Source organism: Dipodomys ordii, unplaced genomic scaffold, assembly GCF_000151885.1.
Source record: "Dipodomys ordii isolate 6190 unplaced genomic scaffold, Dord_2.0 Scaffold23, whole genome shotgun sequence".
Lineage (NCBI taxonomy): Eukaryota > Metazoa > Chordata > Mammalia > Rodentia > Heteromyidae > Dipodomys > Dipodomys ordii.
This window is the reverse complement of record NW_012267239.1, coordinates 2305235-2324851: the sequence shown is the minus strand read 5'-3', so window position 1 is coordinate 2324851 and position 19617 is coordinate 2305235. Positions and strand designations below refer to the sequence as shown.

Below are 19617 nucleotides of genomic sequence, written 5' to 3'. Positions count from 1 at the left end.
AGTGCCCAGGCCCAGAGTTCAGGTCCCACGACCAGACCCCCCCAAAAAAGGAAATAAGTGTACAAGGGCCATAGTTGTACAGCCATCACCACTATAGATTTTTCATTGTCCTCCCTCAAAGAAATCTTGTACCTACGAACAATTATTCTGCTTCCCTCATAGCCCATAGTAACTAAGAATCTTTAACTCCATAGAGTTACCTATTCTATACATTTCATATGAAGTCACGCGTTGTTTAACAACTGGGCTAGGTCCTGATGAATGTGTTATTAGTTGATTTTGGTCATTGTGCAAACATCATAGGGTGTACTTATACAAATCCAGATGCTATAGGTCCATCACTTGATGTAGTCTGTTGATGCAATCAAGAGACGTGTTAAAAATGGGGTGTGGTGGCTTATGCTTGTAATCTTAACTTCTCAGAAGGTGGAGATCAGGAGGATTAGAGTTTGAGGCCAGCCCAGGCAAAAAGTTAGCAAGATCCTTATGTCAAGGAGCAAAGCTGGACCTAGTGGCACATGCCTGCCATCCCAGCTCCATGGGGAGAATAAAGCAAGAGGATTAAAGTCAGGCCAGCTCAGGGGAAATAAAACAGGACCCTATCTGAAAAGTAACAAAAATGATAGGGATTGATGGAGCAGTTCAAGTGGGAGAGCACCCACTTAGCAAGTCTGAAGTCCTGAGCTCAAACTCCAGCGCTGCCAAAAAAGAAACAAAAAAATGAGGTCTAGGTATTTATTTGCCTCCCATGGAACAGGGCTTTATTATAGTAAACTCTTTTTGTAAGTAAAAGCGCTAATAATATAATGATAAACAGTATAGTAAATACACGAATGAATAACAGATAGGATAATCATTTATCAAGTATCACATACTATACCCAATCATGTGTGCTGTATTCTCATAGGATTTGCTGTGCTGTAGGTTTAGCTTCAGGATCAACTCCAAAGTACACGAGTAACACATTATACTACAACTTTATGATGACTGCACTATTGCTAGGCAATAGGAATCTTCCAGTCTCATTTTCATTTTATGGGACCATTGTGTTTTTTTGGGGGGGTCCGGTCGTAGGGCTTGAACTCTGGACCTGGGTGCTGTCCCTCAGGCTCTTCAGCTCAAGGCTAACGCTCTACCACTTGAGCCACAGCGCCACTTCTGGCTTTTTTCTTTTTGCTTATGTGGTGCTGAGGAATCGAACCCAGGGCCTCAAGCATGCAAGGCAAGCGCTCTACCACTGAGCCACCTTCCCAGCCCCGGGGACCATTGTGTTTTATGCAGTCTGTTGCTCATTGTTATATGGTACTTAGCTAATTATAGAAGCATGTGATTTGTAATCATTTTCTTTCTTTCCTTCTTTCTTTCTCTCTTCATTTCTTTTCTTTCTTTTGTTTTGCAGGGGTGGAGGTGGGAATTGAACTTAGGGCATCTTGCTAGCTAACCAGGTTCTCTACCACTTTTTGTATTAGTTATTTTCAAGATAGGGTGTCACTTTTTGCAAGGACTAGCCAGGCATGTGATCCTCCTATTTTTACTTCCTTTTGCTGTGAAGAAGACAGGTATGTGCCTCTGAGTCCCTACCATTGTGCTTTATCCCACTGTGCATAATGCGATCATAGATGAAGTCTCAAGAACTCTGTGCGTGTGTGTGTGTGTGTGTGTGTGTGTGTGTGTGTGTGTGTGTGTGTGTGTGTGTGTGTGCCAGTCCTGTGCTTAAACTCAGGGCCCTTGAGATTTTTTTGCTCAGGGCTAGGTTTCTACCACTTGAGCCACAGCTCCACTTCTTTCTTTTTTTGGGCAGTTAGTTGGAGACAAGTGTCTTATGGACTTTCCTGTCTAGACTGACTTCAACCCTTGATCCTCACATCTCAGCCTCCTAAGTAACAAGGATCCACCACTTGTGGCCTGATAGGTGGCAGGTTATGATTGGCTTTCACATTAGCATAATGTCGTTGAGAGTTCGGTCTGTTGTAGCATGCAACAGTGTTTGATTCCTTTCTATGACTAAGTCACAGCTCATTGTATGCATACTCGACTTTGTCTATCAGTTCATGAGCTGGTGAACATTCAGGTTACGTATGCTTTGGCTCCTGTGAATAATGCTGCTGTGACTATTCATGTACGAGTTTTTATGGAGACATATTTTGTTTCCCTTAGTTATATTCCTGGGAGTGAAATTTTTGTTGAGTCATATGGTCAATCTATATTTAAGCTTTTTAGGAAGTGCCAGACTGGTTTCTAAAGCGGCAGTGCCATTTTGCATCCTCATCAGCAGTGTATAAGAGTTTTGGTTTCTCTATATCCTTGCCAACGTGCGTAATTGTCTGTCTTCATAACTGTCCTGTGGGGAAGTGGTGTCTCATTGTGATTTTTACTGGCATTTTCCCGATGGCTTATGTTGTTGGGCATCAACACATGGCTCATCAGCCATTTGTATATCTTCTTTGAGTAAACATGGCTAGCATCATTACTGTAACCAAATTCTAGATCAAGATCAAAAGGAGCCTTGAGCCAAAACCACTCAATGAAGAAACTCTTGAATTCTTAATCTTCAGAAACTGTGTGAGGAGGGGCTGGGAAGGTGGCTCAGTGGTAGAGCGCTTGCCTTGCATGCCTGAGGCCCTGGGTTCGATTCCTCAGCACCACATAAGCAAAAAGAAAAAAAGCTGGAAGTGGTGCAGTGGCTCAAGTGGTAGAGCACTAGCCTTGAGCTGAAGAGCTGAGGGACAGTGCCCAGGTCCAGAGTTCAGGCCCTATGACTGGACCCAAAAAAAAGAAAAAGAAAAGGAAAGAAAAGAAACTGTGTAAAGATATGTGTGCATGCACACACCCTTACATTTTACAGTGCTGAAAACTGAACTCAGGGCCTTGTGCACACCAGCTACCAGAGAGCTATACCACCAGACTTGTTTTAAAACAAGTTGGTCCTTTTTTTTTTTACACAGTAATAGATGACTAATATAGAAATCATTTCATTAAAATAAGGAAGACAGCACAAGTGCCTTTAATTAATGCTACTGAAAGCCCCAGCTCATGCAATAGCATAAGAAAAATAAATAGAAAATTGTGTGTGTCTGTGTGTCTGTGTGTGTGTGTGTGCATGCCAGTCCCAGAGCTTGAACTCAGGGCCTGAGTGCTGTCCCTGAGCTTTTGTGCTCAAGGCAAGTGCTCTACCATTTGAACTACAGCTCTACTTCCAGTTCTCTGGTGGTTAGTTGGAGATAAAGAGTCTCACAGAGTTTCCTGCCCAGGCTAGCTTTGCAACATGATCCTCAGAGAAAGATGTACTCTGTGAAATTTTGGGTTGGTATGATCAGAGGCATGAGCTCACATTCCTTCCTTCCCTTTTCAGAAATCCTGATCCCTGGGAGTCTAACTCACACCAGAAGAAAAGCATTAAATGAGGACCAGGAAACCCAGAGAAACATCTGATTATAGAATCTGAGCATCTGGTAGACTAAGTGTTAGCGAAATGAGCTCCCTTCCCATAGCTTAGTACACTCCTTCCCCTCTCCACATCTTAGCATGCTCCCTTCCTAGGCAACACTAGACCCACTTAGTAAAAGCAATAAATAATCAGCCTCCAACCCTCTTTACCTTGGGATGACACTTCTCTGGGGCAGCTACCCCCATCTAAGGCAACAAGAGCCCCTTAGAGTGACCTTCAGGTCTGGGCAGCTGCAGGACTCCTTATCTACTATTTGGACAGCAGCCATAAATCCTAGTCCGCCATGATGAAGCCCCCGGCCCTCCCGTCCACACCAGGGTCTCCACCTCCTAGCCCCTTCTAGCCCCTCCTAAGCCTCCTAGGTTATATAGGTCACCTTAGTCAATACCCAGCGCTTCTTCTCACTTCTCCCTTGTGAGAAGGGGTCTTGCCAGCCCCTTTCCCAGCAATAAACCTTTCTTTGTTCTCTGTACCTGGTGTCTGCATGGTTCTCTGACACAGTTTGAATAATCTGTCATTAAGCAATCGCTCAATCATTCCGATTTCTATTGCCAAGGAACTAAGTTCTCCAGCATAATTTTGTTGTTGTTGTTGTTGTCAGTCATGGGCCTGAACTCTGGGCCTGGGCGCTGTCCCTCAGCATTTCAGCTGAAGGTGAGCGCTCTACCACTTGAACCACAGTGCCACTTCTGGCTTTTTCTGCTTACGTGGTGCTGAGGAATCCAACCCAGGGCCTTCCCAGCCCCTCCAGCATAATTTTAATCTTTGAATTTGCCCAAGATCAAGGGAATTGAATAGCTTGGACCGTCCTCTCAACCTTTTGGGGCTTAATCAAGGCTCTCCTTGATTCCCCAAAGTAGAGACCAAGGAGATTGGAACAGGAAGACTTTTGGGAAAGCATTTGGATCCTGCAGGAAATCCCTGGAGTTTGAATAGCCTCTGCTGCCCCCTATTGGCCATCTAATGCCAACACCTTCCCTGAGAAACAATTCAGCTTCTGGGGTCCCTTAATGACTGCCTAGTCTTCGCTCTACCTTCTGACTTGCTATGTGACCTTGGACAAGCGATTTGGGGGGGTTTTGGCTCTCAGGTTTATCTCTTTAAAATACTCTTTTATATACTTCCTGCCCCAAGTGGGAGCAAGTCTGATCTTTCTGAAAACAAAACAGGCCAGATCCTTTCTCTGTCTAAACCCTTGACCCAGTTGTAGTCCGGCAAGTCCCTTGTGGAATCTGAGCCTGGGTGACCTTATTCACTCCTTGCTCCTCTGTATGATTGACACAACTACACTGACATCCCCACTGACCAAGCTCAGTGCTATTCTCATCTCCTAACGCACTCTTCCCTGTCCTTCACCTACCCCATCCCTCCTCATCCCTCAGGTGCAGGTTTAGCCACCCTTACAGGAAGTCCTCCATTCCACCCTCATGTCCCCACAGGACATAATTCAAGTCTTCATTGAATACTGGTTAGTTGAAGCCTCAAGAGAGGGTGTAAGACTGGGCATGTAGGGCAGGAATAGAGAGCTTGTTTAGCAATTATGAGGACCTGGGTTCCATCACCAGCAACAAAAAGGGGATTCCCACCTATAATCCTATCTACTCAGGAGACAGAAGTCTGAGGATCATGGTTCATAGCCAGCTCAGGCAGGAAAGTCTATGAGATTATCTCTACTAAACTACAACAAAAGCTGGAAGCTATGGCTTAAGTGGTAGAGTGCTAGCTCTGAGCAAAAGAAGATCATGGACAGCGCCCAGGCCTTGAGTTCAAACCCCCTCCTCCCCTAAAAAAGGAGGGCTTGATATTACCCAAGGAGAGAGTTATGACCTTGGGAGAGGTCAAATGTCAGGTCAGATGATGCTGAGGAACTCTGTATACCTACAGAACCCATAGGTTTGGCACCTCACCTGATTTCCAGTTCCATTCTACCATGATTGGGCAGAAGTTGTGACTGTTAGCCACTTCTCCAAGTGCTTATTTTACTGATGAACAGTCTACATCAACCCTCAACAACAGAACATAAATGTACATTTACATGTTCTAGCCATAGTTTAAAAAGTAAATGAAGGGGCTGGGAATGTGGCTTAGTGGTAGAGCGCTTGCCTAGCATGCATGAAGTCCTGGGTTCAATTCCTCTGTACCACATACAAAGAAAAAGACAGAAGTGGCGCTGTGGATTGAGTGCTAGCCTTGAGCAAACGAAGATCAGGAATAGTGCTCAAGCCCTGAGTTCAAAGCCCTAGGACTAGTAGGGGGGAAAAAAGTAAATGAAATGTGTCTGGCAGGGTGATTGAAGCTTGTTTTGATGACACTGGAGATTGAACTCTGAGCCTCACATTTGTTAGTCAGGCACTCTGTCATTTGAGCCACACTTCAGCCCCCTTTTTCTTTTTGTTGGTCATAGTGTTGTATCCCAGCTCTCGGAGCCAGTGAGACTCGAACCCATAATCGGCGAAACAAGTCACCAGCACTCAGTGAAACTGGCTGGAAGCCTTTTTATTAGCCATGTGGTGTCTACCCCCAGCTCACAGAGCTAGAGAACAGCCTCGCTTGGTTTTCATGGGTGATCTTTATAGGAAAGAGTTTCACATAGGTGATGTTTACCAGAGCAAGCAAGCAAGGTTACACAAGCAAAACATAGCTTTGAGTCACAAGAGCACAGGCAAAAACATAATTTTGACTTAATCAGCATGGTCAATACTATCAATGCTGTTGACATTATTCCAAACAAAACATAACCTTGGGAAGGGGTAGTGTATTTTAAATCTTAAAACATTAGAAACTTATTTGCATGGTTGGGGGTGCACTGAAGTTTTCTTTACAGAAATGATTTGGGTGGGTCGGTTGTGGGGCCAGAAATGATTTTTATTAAAAACTCCTGACTAATACAGTAACCCAGTACAGCTGGTGATAAGCCTCAAGGTTGTCAGTGGCCTTCAGCAAAATTTGTGGTAAACTGCAAAGGTACCAGCCTGGGAAGCATGAGAGAAGGAGAGGTGTTTGCTTTTTTAGCAAGGGTGTTTCTGCCTTTTCCAAGCAAAAGGGACTCAGAGGAAGAGTAAGTTTCCTACAGCAGGAGGGACTAAGGCTAGACAAAATAGAAGGAACTTTCTGCAACTCAGATATCACAATGAGGCTTCAACTCAGGGCCTAGGCTCTGCCCCTGGGGTTTTTTGTTTGTTTGTTTCTGCTGAAGGCTAGTACACTACTACTTTGAGCCACAGCACCATTTCAGAGTTTTTTGGTGATTCATTGGAGATAAGAGTCTCATGGCCTTTCCTGCCTGGACTGGCTTTGAACTGTGATCCTCATATCTCAGCCTGCTGAGTAGTTTGGATTACAGGTATAAGCCACCAGCACCTGGCTATTTTTCTTGCTAGTATTCGAGGTTTGAGTCAAGGCCTTGTGCTTGCTAAGAGTGGATTCTACATTTAAAGCACTCAGTATAGGTCACCATCTTAGACAGTACTGCTTTATATCCCAATTCGTGTGGTGAGTGGATATGAGAATATACTTATTTTTGAAATCCTACTTTGGAGGGTGACGATCAGGGAATTGAAGTTCGAGACCACCCCAGGCATAAAAATTCTCCAGACTCCATCTTAAACAATGGTTGAGTGTGGGAGTGCACTCCTGTTATCCCATCTACAGAGAAAGCGCAATAGCTGAGCACAGTGATTTGAATCTGTCATCGCCAGAAACACAAGGGAACACAAGGAGGAGGATTACAGCCCAGGACTAAAGCGAGACCCGACCTTAAACATAACGAAGGCAAAGCCAGCCTGGGCAGGGAAGTCTGTGAGATTCTTATCTTCATTTAACCACCCCAAACTCAGAATGGAACTGTGGCTTGAGTGGTAGAATAACAACCTTGGGTAATAAAGCTAAGGGACAGTGCCCAGACCCTGAGTTCAAGCCCCAAAAGTGGCACAAAAAAATAAAGAAAGAAAAGAACTCATGCAAAAAAGACTGAGGGCATGGCTCAAGTCATAGAGTACCTGCTAGCACTCTGAGTTCAATCCTTAGTACTGCAAAATAGGTGATGGATGATAGAAGAAATGGAGAGAAAGAAAGAAAGAAGGAAAGAAAGGAAGGAAGGACGAAAGAAAGAAAGAAAGAAGGAAAGAAAGAAAGAGAAAGAAAGAAAGAACGGAAGAAAGAAAGAAAACAAAGAAAGAAAGAGAATCCCAGCCTCTGCCTGTCCTTGCTATTGAGGGTGTAGGCTTGCCCCTAGCAAGCAAAACATTCTCCAGGTACAGTGGCTTATGCCTGTAGTCTGGCTACTTAGGAGGTTGAGACAGGAGGATTACATGAGTTTAGGAGTTCAAAGTCATTTTTGGCAACATAGTAAGACCTCTTTATAAAAAATAAAGTGAAGCCAGGAGCCAGTGGCTCATGCCTGTAATCCTAGCTACCCAAGAGGCTGAGATCTGAGGATCATGGTTCAAAGCCGGCTTGGACATAAAAGATGAAATGAGACTCATCTCCAATTAACCACTCAAAAACCAGAAGTGGCACTGTGGCTCAAGTGGTAAAGTGCTAGCCTTGAGTACAAAATGGCTCAGGGACAGAGCCCAGGCTGAGTTCAAGCCCCATGACTAACAAAATAAATAAGTAAATAAAGTGGAAGTTAAGCCAGGCATTGGTGGCTCACACCTGTAATCCTAGCTACTCAGGAGGCTGTGATCTGAGGTTCACAGTTCGAAGTCAAACTGGGCAGGAAAGTCCATAAGACTCTTATCCCTAATTAACCACAAAAAAGCCAGAATTAGAGCTGTGGCTCAAGTAGTAGAGTGCTAGTCTTGAACAAAAAAGATCAAGGACAGTGCCCAGGCCCTGAATTCAAGTCCAAGGTCTAGAACAAAAAATTAAAAAATACAGTAATATTTGCATAAAATTTGAATTTGAGATAAAAAACAAATATTCAGTATACATATATCCCAAGTGATATTGGGATGTATTTATTCTAAAAAAAATGTTGAGCCTAGTATAGTGTGTGTGTGTGTGTGTGTGTGTGTGTGTGTGTGTACATCAAATATCTGGTATTTATGTAAAATTCAGATTTTACTGGGCCTCCTGCATTTTACTTATCTAGCAACCCCCCTTCTAGTTCATCCTTCAGAAGCCCAAGGAAACGGTGGAGGGGGGAAGATTCCTAGCTGTTTTGGGGGCAGAGGGCTTGATAGTAGGGTACCATGGGCTTTGAGCTATCCTAGGACCCACATGAAGAGAAGGACAGGAAACCGAGGGTCTGGGAGTTAGGTGACATGTTTGAGAGCACAAAGCAAAAGCTTAAGTTATTTGCCTGAGATCCAGTGACTAATATTCATCTAGTCCTGCTACTAATCTGCCCACTTTTTCTGAGGAAGAGCTGAAACTGAGACTCTAAGAGTGGTTGTAGGCTTAGGTTCACTCCTATTCACATACATGCTCTTCCTCTCTGAGCTTCTTATAGCCGTGAGGAGAGACTCACTGCAGGGGATGGATGGGGTATGGCACCGCTCAAAAGCGTTTCCCTCCAGTCCTCAGGCAACAGAGAAGGGAGGAGACTGCTCACCTCCTATCCGGGCTCCCCCGCCCCCAACTTGGTGGCTATTGAGATGCTGAAATCTCTCTCCCTGCACTGAATAGATGAGAAGATGAGACCCAGAGAAGATACAGGATGGCGCCTAAAAATCATCAAACAGAAATGGGCGCCAGTGGCTCACACCTGTAAGCCTAGCTACTCAGGAGGCTGAGAGCTGAGGATCGCAGTTCGAAGCCAGCCTGGGCAGGAAAGTCTGTGGGACTCTTATCTCCAGTAAAACACTTCAAAACTGGAAGTGGTGCTGTGTCCAAAGTGGCAGAGTGCTCAGGGACAGTGCCCATGAAGTTTGGCCATGAAATTAAAAAAAAAAAAAAAATCAAGCAGAAGGGGCTCAGGCCCCTTGAGCGCCCTCTCCTGGCAGATGAGTGTGAGCCTTTAGGTCACCACCCATCTAGATCTTCAATCTTCCTGTTCCCCAAGCCCGGTGGCCTTTGCTCCTCCTAAACCTGCTCAATGGCTCTCATTTGTCTCTCTATCCCTCTCTTTGTCTCCCTGGAGAAGTAGGAATGGCTGCATGTGGGCTCCCATCTCCCCTGGTCCCAACCCCTTCCTTCCTTTCTAGTCCCAGCCCCTCAGACACCCTACTGTCTGTACCAGGGAAGCAAAGCAGCATTTCAACAAGAGCTGATTTTGCAGGCTGAGTCGAATGGTGAGCTTGAGTCTTACTAGCCCAACAACCTCAGGCATGTTACTTCACTTCTCTGGTTCTCCAGTGCCTCATCTGTAATAATACATTACTCACAAATGCTGGGCTAGAGATTACTATGAAAGAAATATGGAGGGAGAAGAGAAGGATGGAGAAAGAAAGTCAGGGCTATTAAAATGAGAACCTAGATCTGGGTACCAGTAGCTCATAACCTAGCTACTAAGAAGGCTGAGATCTGGAGGACAGAAGTTTACAGCCAGCCCAGGCAGAAAAGTTCACTCAATTCCCATTCCAAAATAAGAGCAAAAATCAGGACTGGAGGCATGGCTCAAGTGGTAGAGCATCAGCCGAGCAAACAAGCTGAGCATGCCCAAGGCCCTAAATTCAAACCCCAGTACCCACAAAAGCAAACAATAAAGAGAACTCAAGATATTCAGATCAAACATGAGAAGAAACAAAAATATTTCAATCGTTAAATTTCTTTCCTACCAAACTGTAGTATTTTTAGTTTTGTTCTGGCTTTTTTGTTTGTTTTGTTTTGTTTTTGCTTTGTACCAGTGCTAGGGCTTGCACTCAGAGGACCTGGACACTGTCCCTTAGTTTTTTTGGCCAAGGATACTGCTCTATCAATTGAACCACAGCTCCACCTCCTGCCTTTTGGTGGTTAAAGAATCTCTTAGACTTCCCCACTCTGCCTGGCTTTGAACTGTGATCTACAAATCTCAGCCTCTTGAGTAGCTAGAATTATAGGTATGAGCTGCTGGCACCCAGCTAATCTTGTCTTATTTTGTTTTGATTGTGGTATTGGGGTTAAAACTCAGGGCCTCATGTTTGCTACCATTTGAGTCTCAGCCCCAGAAGAAAGCTTTTAAATCAGCACAATTTGTTATAAATGTCAGACATCATATCTGTGCCAGGACTTGGCAGGATCAATGCCAACATCACCAACAGGGCTTCCAAGATCTGTAAATGCCTTCAGGAGCTAAGCAGAGGAGTTATTACTCAACATATTTTGAGATTGAATTGCTTCCAAGTTTGATAGTTCTAATTCTGTCATTTCTTGGGGAAGTTTTTCATAACAAGATGAAATAAATACTGCTGGTTTCCTAATGGTCAAGCTTCAGGACTTGGGTGATTACTTTCCAGAAAAGAATGGCCTCATTTCTTTTCTTCTTCTTCCTCCCTCCTCCTCCTTCTCTTCCTCCCCCTCCTCCTCCTCTTCTTCTTCTTCCTCCTCTCTCTCTTTCTCATTGTTGTTGTTGGTGGTGGTCATGGGGCTTGAATTCAGGGCTTGGATGATATCCCTGAATTTTTTTTGTAGGTCATGGGGCTTGAACTCGTGGGACTGGGCAGTGTCCCTAAGCTCTTCAACTCAAGGGGTGTGCTCTACCACTTGAGCCACAGCACCACTTCTGGTTTATTGGAGATAAGAGCATCACACTTTCCTGCCTCAGTTGGCTTTGAACCATCATCCTCAGATCTCAGCCTCCTGAGTAGTTAGGATTACAAGTGTAAGCCATCAGTACCCAGCTTGTTTGTTTTTTGGTTTTATTTTTGGGGGGGGGTTGTGAGGGGGGTTGAACTCAGGGCCTTTTACTGGGTAAGATGCTCTACCATTCAAGTAGAGATGAAGGCTCCACTTGAGCTCAGGGCCTAGGTACTGTTCCTGAGCTTCTTTGGCTCAAGGCTAGCATTCTAGAGCTTGAGACACAGCTCTACTTCTGGCTTTTTGGTAGTTTATTGGAGATAAGAATCTCACAGACATTACTGCCCAGTCTGACTTTGAACTACAATCCTCAGATCTCAGCCTCCTGAGTAGTTAGGATTACAAGCTCGAGCCACCACGCACTGGCTCAGCAAGCTTTTCTTAATTATGGCTAATAGGCTCAACACCTTCACATCTTTTCAGATTTAAAACAAAATCTTTCCATAATGATGATGCTATGAGTTTTTCAAAGGAAATACTAGCTCAAATAGGATTTTTTTTTTCCTTTTTGTTGTTGCTATTGTTGAGACAGGTGTTAGTGAGATGAGTCCCTTCCCATAGCTTAATCCACTCCTTCCGTTCTCCACAGCTTAGCATGCTCCCTTCCTAGGCAACAATAGGCCCACGTAGTAAAGGCAGTAAACAATCAATTTCCAACCCCCTTTACCTTGGGATGACACTTCTCTGGGGAAGCTACCACCACATAAGGCAACAAGAGCCCCTTAGAGTGACCTTCAGGTCTGGGCAGTTGCAGGACCCTTATCTACTATTTGAATAGCAGCCATAAATCCTAGTCTGCTATGATGAAGACCCTGGCCCACACGTCTGCACCAGGGTCTCTGCCTCCTAGCCCCTTCTAGCTCCTCCTAAACCTCCTAGGTTATATAGGTCACCCCATTCCTCCCTTCTCATTCCTCCCTTGTGAGAAGGGGTCTTGCCAGCCTCCTTTCCCCAGCAATAAACCTTTCTTTGTTCTCTGTACCTGGCGGTTCTCTGGCAAAGTTTAATTAATCTTAATTTGCCAATAACAGGGGTCTTACTATGTAACTAAGCGGGCTGGCATCCAATTCTCTATCCTCCTGTATCAGCTTCCCTAGTGCTGAGATTACAAGCATGAACCCCTATGCCTGGCTCAAGCAAGAATTTTAGTTTGTGTCAGGCCTGGAGTTCGAACTTAGAGCCGTGCTTTCGCACTCAACACTTAATGTTGACATTCTACCACTTGAACCACAACTCCACTTCCAGCTTTTTGCTGATAAATTTGAAAGAAGTCTGTGGGATTTATCTGCCTGATATGGCTTCAACCTTCAACCTTCAGATCTCAGACTCCTGAATAGGACTATAGGTGAGAGCCACCAAGGCTAGCGCTCTACCACTTGAGCCACAGCACCACTTCCGGCTTTTTCTGCTTATGTGGTGCTGAGGAATCGAACCCAGGGCCTCATGCATGCAAGGCAAGTGTTCTACCACTGAGCCACCTTCCCAGGCTTTTTAAAAAATGTACATTGAAGCCGGGTGCTGGTGGCTCATGTCTATAATCCTAGCTATTCAGGAAGCTGAGATCTAATGATCACAATTTGAATCCAGCTCAAGCAGGAAAGTCTGTGAGACTCTTATCTCCAATGAACCACCAGAAAACCAAGAGTGGCATTGTGGCTCAAAGAGCTAGAGCCCTAGCCTTGAGCAAAAGAGCACAAAGACAGCACCCAGGCCCTGAGTTCAAGCCCCATGACTGACCCCCCCCCAAAAAAAACAAAAATTACATTGAGAAGTTCCTCTGTGCTGAGCCTGTTCCACATTCCTCATAATAAGTCAGAGTACACTGTGGTTTACGGAGCTGGCTTGTCACTTTTTTTTGCCAGTCCTGGGCCTTGAACTCAGGACCTGGGCACTGTCCTTGAGCTACTTTTGCTCAAGGCTAGCACTCTACCACTTGAGCCACAGTGCCACTTCTGACTTTTTCTGTTTATGTGGTACTAAGGAATTGAACCCAGCGTGTCATGCATACTAGGCAAGCACTCTACCATTAAGCCATCTTCCCAGCCTGGTTTGTCACTTCTTATGGGTGGGAGTTGAAGGGTAGCAGCAGGATTTCAACCCTGAGGAACATCTCACCATAGACTATTAAAAAAAAGTGGTGGGCTGGAAAGGTGGCTCAGTGGTAGAGCGCTTGCCTTGCATGCATGAGGCCCTGGGTTCCATTCCTCAGCACCACATAAGCAGAAAAAAAAAAGCCAGAAGTGGCGCTATGGCTCAAGTGGTAGTACGCTAGCCTTGAGCTGAAAAGCTGAGGAACAGTGCCCAAGCCCAGAGTTCAGGGCCCACAACCAGACCGCAAAAAAATAAAATAAAACTGGTCTGTGCTGGGCGCCAGTAGCTCACGCCTATAATCCTAGCTACTCAGAAGGCTGAGATCTGAGGATCATGGTTCAAAGCCAGCCCAGGCAGGAAAGTCTGTGAGATTCTTATCTCTAATTAACCACTCAGAAAACTGCAAGGGGAACTGTGGCTCAAGTGGTAGAGTGCTCCCCTTGAGCTGAAGAACTGAGAGACAGTGTCCAAGCCCAGAGTTCAAGCCCCATGACTGACAACAACAACAACAACAACAAAAAAGTGGTCTGTGTCAGGTGCTTCGCTGGGGAAGGGAGGATGAGGAAATGGGGGCTTTGCTTTGGATTTGCATGCTACCCAAGAGGAGATCCCATGAGAAATCTGACCTAGAAGGAGGAAAGTGGGGGCTGAGGGTACAGCTTTAATCTCATTATGGGCCATGATAGCCAATTATTTTTGTTTCTCATTTCTGTGGTATGGATAAGGCCTATATTCAGACATCATTATAGAGGCTATTTGTCCATGTCCATAGCCTTGTTTGGTGTGTTCTTTTATTTTTCTTTCAGTCTGAGACTGGGACTCAAACTCAGTACCCGATGCTTTCATTCATTGGCTGGGTAACCAGTGACTGACCAGGTAGCCAAACACTGACCCACATGCCTCCAACCGCAATGTGGATATTCTTTGACTTTTGTTTTGTTTTTTTCCTGGGGCTTGAACTCATGGCCTGAGCACTGTCCCTGAGCTTTTATACTCAAGCTTGGCTCTCTACCACTTGAACCACAGCTCCACATCTGGCTTTTTGGTGGTTAATTGGAGATAAGAGTTCATGGACTTTTCTGCCCAGATGCTTTGAGCAGCAATCCTCCTGAGTAGCTAGGATTACAAGTGTGAGCCACCAGTGCATAGCTTCTGTGAATAATAAGGTCCACCTGTGTCAGGCCCACTCCACGATGTCAGCAATGGGTCTCAAATCTGTGTTTGTGTGATGGAAATATCCCCCATGATACTTCTGTCCACAGCTGGCTGATTAGGCTTAAAACACTTACGAGTTTATTTTATCTACTATGAGTACTTCCTGCTCAGACTCAATCCCTAACAGTCTTTGGGTTATTGGTAGGTCCTTACAAAATGTTTATTAAGTGAATTAAACAATGAAAGACTTTAAGGATTGCCTGAGTGCAATTCTTAATGTGTATGATTTAATATAGTGTGTACTAACAGTGAATACATAAAGCCATAAAGCAAAATGTTACTTCACTTCAGGCCAAGATACAATTTGGAAATCACACATCAAATTTTGTTCTCCTGTCTCTTTAGTCTCCTTGTCTAGGTGGTACTGGGTTTGAAATCAGGACCTCAAGCTTGCAAGGCCAGTGGTCTATACTTTTGCCATACCCCCTTTGCCCTTTTGGCTTTAGTTATTTTTCAGATAACATCTCTTACTTTTGTGGGGTTGAGGGGGGATCTCAGACTACAATTCTCCCTTATAGCTAGGATAACAGGAGTGAACCACCAAGCTTTGCTCTGGAACTAGAAAATTTCCTCAGTTTTTCATGACCCATAAAACTATTTTGTGGGTTGATCTCATGATTTCTCATGAGATTTGTGTGTGTGTGTGTGTATACCAGTATTAGGGCTCGAACCCAAGGCCTGGATGCCATTACTTTGGTTTTTCACTCAAAGCTGGTACTCTACCACTTGAGCCATACCTCCACTTCTGCCTTTTTGCTGGTTAAGTGGAGATGAGTCTCATGGACTTTTCCTTCTCTGGGCTGGCTTCAAACTATGATCATCGGATCTCAGCCTCCTGAATAGTTAGGATTTCAGGCACAGCCACCAGTTCCTGGCTGTCATGACATTTAAGTCATGCACTTTCAGGAATGCTAGGTAAATACTCTGTCACTGAGCCATACTCCTGGCCTGACAAAAGAGATGTGTGTTCTCTGAGTATTTCATTGGGAGGCACACAATCTCTACCTGACCTATTATCAGTCAAGTTGACCTTGATCTTTAGGATTCATTTGTTCTACTGGGATACACATACTCTGTCATTTTATCAATTCCCTTTGTAACCAATGAATAACTTGTAGAAGACATTTCTGTGTAAATATCCTGTTTCTCGTCTCTTTCTTGGGGGTGGGGGTAGGGGTGACCACTGGGGAATCAAACCCAGAACACTGCATTTGTGAGGCAAGTGCTTTGCCACTGAGCTACATCTCAGCCCAATACCCTATTCCTCTAGTTCACCATTCATTTGTGCTTTGTCTAACTCTATCATGTTTATTAATGGGTATTCTAGTGAAAGGAAGAGCCTGCATTTTTCCTATTGTTCGTTTATGTCAATTAAAAAATCATAAGCCGGGCACCAGTGGCTCACACCTGGAATCCTAGCTACTCACGAGGCTGAAATCTGAGGATCACGGTTCAAAGCCAGCCTGGGCAGAAAAGTTTGTGAGACTCTTATCTCCAATAAACCACCAGAAAACCAGAAGTGGCACTGGGGCTCAAGTGGTAGAATGCTAGCCTTGAGCTGAAGAGCTGAGGGACAGTACCCAGGCCCCGAGTTCAAGCCCCATGACCATCACCACCAACAACAAAAATCATAAACCAACCATGGGTGTTTCCCCTCCCCTTTCCTTCCCTCTCCTCCCCTTCTCTTTTTTTTCTCTTTTCTTCTTTCCTTCCTGACTGCTATGAGGTGATCTGCTCTGCTTCACCATGCTTTTCCTGCCAAAGCAGGCTGGGAATCCAGAACTGAGAGACTAAGGTACTGGAAGAAAATGAGGCCAAGTTGCAGCTAATGAGTCCATTACAGCCCAGGTATAGGCTGGAAGTCATCCTGCTGTGGAGAAGCAAGGTGGAGAAGAATGGCTCTGGCTGAAAGCCAGTTCTGTGCCACTTCTTGGCTGATAAGACTCACCTGTTGCCCAGGACACTGGCTCCCACTGCCCTCATGTGTCAGCATCTGGCCAAGCATCAGAATGACAGCACACACAGAAGGGTGTGAGGGAGAATACTTTGAAAAGGCAGAGCAGACCATTAGGAATGGCTCTGGTGAGGCTGTTACTGAGAAGTTCCAGGAAGAAAGTGGACTGTTGACAAAAGGAGGTGATTAATGTAGAAAACCTCAATGCTAAGTGGCAGTAATGCAATCCCAGCTGGGACAAGTACATGAGGTGGGGGGGGGTCCATGTGTTACTAAGGGGGACTGCAGGTCTCTTAAAAGCTTCAGCCGATGAGATAGAAAATCTCCAGGCTCAACAGACAGAGAGGAAAGGAAACAACTGAGCAGAAGAGAAGCTGGAAGTGGCAGCCATGACAATGGCCCAGGACACTGCCCTGAAGCAGGTATACATGGTGAGGTAACAGATTCTTGCTTGCCAGGATGACTTCATGGCAGAAAGATTAGATTAGTAATGAGCTCAAGGTAGGGTTCAGGAACTGGAGGAGACGTATATCTCTTTCTTGTGCTGTAGTCATTCTGGGAGGAAACCTACCAAGTACAGATGTATTAGAGATTATGGGACTTGGTGATTGGAAGCTTGGGCCTGCAGAATGTTGGGTACTCCAGTACAGCCCAGAGAGTGTTATGGTGACCTTCAGTGCCTTCATTATCTGTATGTACTTCAGTGACCAGCAAGGCCAAGAGTTCCTCAGAAGTGTGCCAGTGAGCTGCCTAGAGTAGTCATCATGGGGGACAATTTGGGTACTCACAGACACTGTCCCCAACTCAGTGGGTTAAGCTCTATTGGAATCTACGGTCCCCAGAATGAAGTAGGAGGACTCTGAGATAATTCACTTTGGTCCCCTTTCGGTTGTGGATAAGACTGGGTTAGAGAGAACTAACTGCTGGTGGGAGCTGAGGTCAGGTGCATTTGGAGCAGAGGACATTTTGCTGCTTACTAGAAAGAAATAACTGCGCACCAGAGCCACATGGCCATGTACCAGTATGGAAGGCTCATCTTGTTCTATAGAATGATGGGTTCTCTCTCCATGTTCCACCTGTACAGCAGTGCCTCAGCTACACAGCACACTAGGGGCCTGCCCAACCTACAGCAGAGTCAGGTGTCTGAACTGAACACACCACTGTACTGTAATAACTTTTATCATGTAACTAGAAGTTAAAGCTGTGTGTGTGTGTGTGTGTGTGTGTGAGAGAGAGAGAGAGAGAGAGAGAGAGCGAGAGAGAGAGAATGGGTTTAGAACTCATGGCCTTGTACTTGCCAGTTGGGAGCCCTACCACTTGAGCCATGCTTCCAGTTCAGGCTTTTTGCTGGTTAATTGGAGATAAGAGTCTCTGAGATATGTCTATCTGGGCTGACTTCAAATTGGCATCTTCAAATCTTAGCCTCCCAAGTAGCTAGGATCAACAGGAGTGAGGCACCAGCGCCCATCTCATTTCATTATCTTTCATAGGAAGTTGATCTGAAGCAGCAGCCCACCCTCCAGGATTGGTAAAGTTCAGGATTTTTCGGTGAGAGTTTGTGCAGGTCCTGGGGCTTGAACTCAGGTCCTGGGTACTGTCCTTGAGCTTTTTTGGTCAAGGCTGGCACTCTACCACTTGAACCACAATGTCACTTCCGGCTTTTTGGTAGTTAATTGGAAATAAGTCTCACAGACTTTCCTGCCCAGACTGGTTTCAAATCCTGAACCTCAAAGTCTCCTCAGTAGTTAGGATTTCAGGCCTGAGCCACAAGTGCCTGCCTCCCATCCTTCTTCTTAGCATCCTTACACTTGTGCAGAAATATGTCCCAACTTTATTCAGTACTTCCATGACCTGAAATATGTATACTGAGCCTAAGCAATGCCATCTTGTTCCCAACGCCATCTTAAGGCCATACAGGGGAAACTTCACTCAGTCCAAAAACAGTAGATGTGAAATAGGTCATTCATTGAATTGCAGATGTGTCATGTTGTTTAGCTCCAGGAAAGTCTTGCTCCAAGGTTTTCCTGCCCTAAGCCCCATGCCGCCACCTAGCTTGCTTTGCTTGTGTAACACTTTTGTTAGGTTTAGTTCACTATCTGCATCAGGTGGTTTTTGCTTTTATTTTTTTTTGGGGGGGGGGGGTCCGGTTGTGGGGCCTGAACTCTGGGCCTGTTCCTCAGCTCTTCAGCTCAAGGCTAGCACTCTACCACTTGAGCCACAGCGCCATTTCTGGCTTTTTCTGTTTAGGTGGTGCTGAAGAATCGAACCCAGGGCCTCAGGCATGCAAGGCAAGCGCTCTACCACTGAGCCACCTTCCCAGCCCCTGGTTTTTGCCTTTATAAGCTTTGTGCTAACAACATTTGGAGCTGCAGGTTCATTGAGACATCAATGCCAGCTTTCTTCTAATAAAGACTCCCGATTCGATCTCTCAAAATGCGGCTTCTTTTCCCAGGCTCTTGGAAAAAGCTACTGCAGGGTCACTGGGTTGTTCTGCTTCCGGTCCCCAGGCGGAACCTTCAAATTCCAATCCGGAACCGAGCCCACAGAGTGGAGAACCAACCTTTTCCGGTTGTTTCCGGAAGTCCCTCCAAACGGGGGGGGCGTGGCCGCGTCAGGTGACCGGAGTCGGCGTAGGAGGGGTCGGAGGTACAATCTTCCTGACTGACGCGGCGGTCTGTCTGTAGTCCGCGGACGTACGGACCGGCACGGGCGGCTTTGGCAGGTAGGTGAGGGGCCGAGGCTGCAGTCCAGGCCGTGAGGGGCTTTGCGGGGGACAGTGGGGGGGGGGCAGACCCCGTTCCGCCTTCCCGGAATTAACGGGCCGAAACCCCTGAGCTCCGGGGGCCCGGAGACCACAAAGCCTGCCCGGCCCGGGGCTAGACGAAAAGGGGGACCGACATTGTGTGTTTCTGGGCCAAGAGTAGAGATTGGAGAAGCTGAGGCCTTGAAGGGAGGGGGTCCTGCGGGTTCCCTTTCTAGGCAGAGAGCCCACCCCGACTCCTTGCCACCCCCCCCCCCATGGGGGACCGCCTAGTTCAGGGGCGTGCTGGGAGCGACTTGGCCCTGTGTGGAGAGCTAGAGGGACGGAAGAGGGTGGGAAACAGATCTGGGGGTGACCTGGGTTCGGCCCTTCTCCCATGACAGCTAATTGTGCGTCCTAGGCCAAATCTCTCACCTGGGCGCTGAACCT

General features: G+C 45.9%; 1 protein-coding gene across 1 annotated transcript in view; it reads left to right on the top strand.

Annotated features, from left to right (window-relative positions):
• Positions 1-19072: 19072 nt before the first annotated feature.
• Rnf185 (ring finger protein 185) overlaps positions 19073-19617 on the top strand; it is a 39873-nt gene continuing 39328 nt past the window's right edge. The window contains exon 1 of the mRNA XM_013014515.1: positions 19073-19149. The gene's annotated coding sequence lies outside the window, so the exon portion shown is untranslated. The remainder of the gene's footprint in view (positions 19150-19617) is intronic.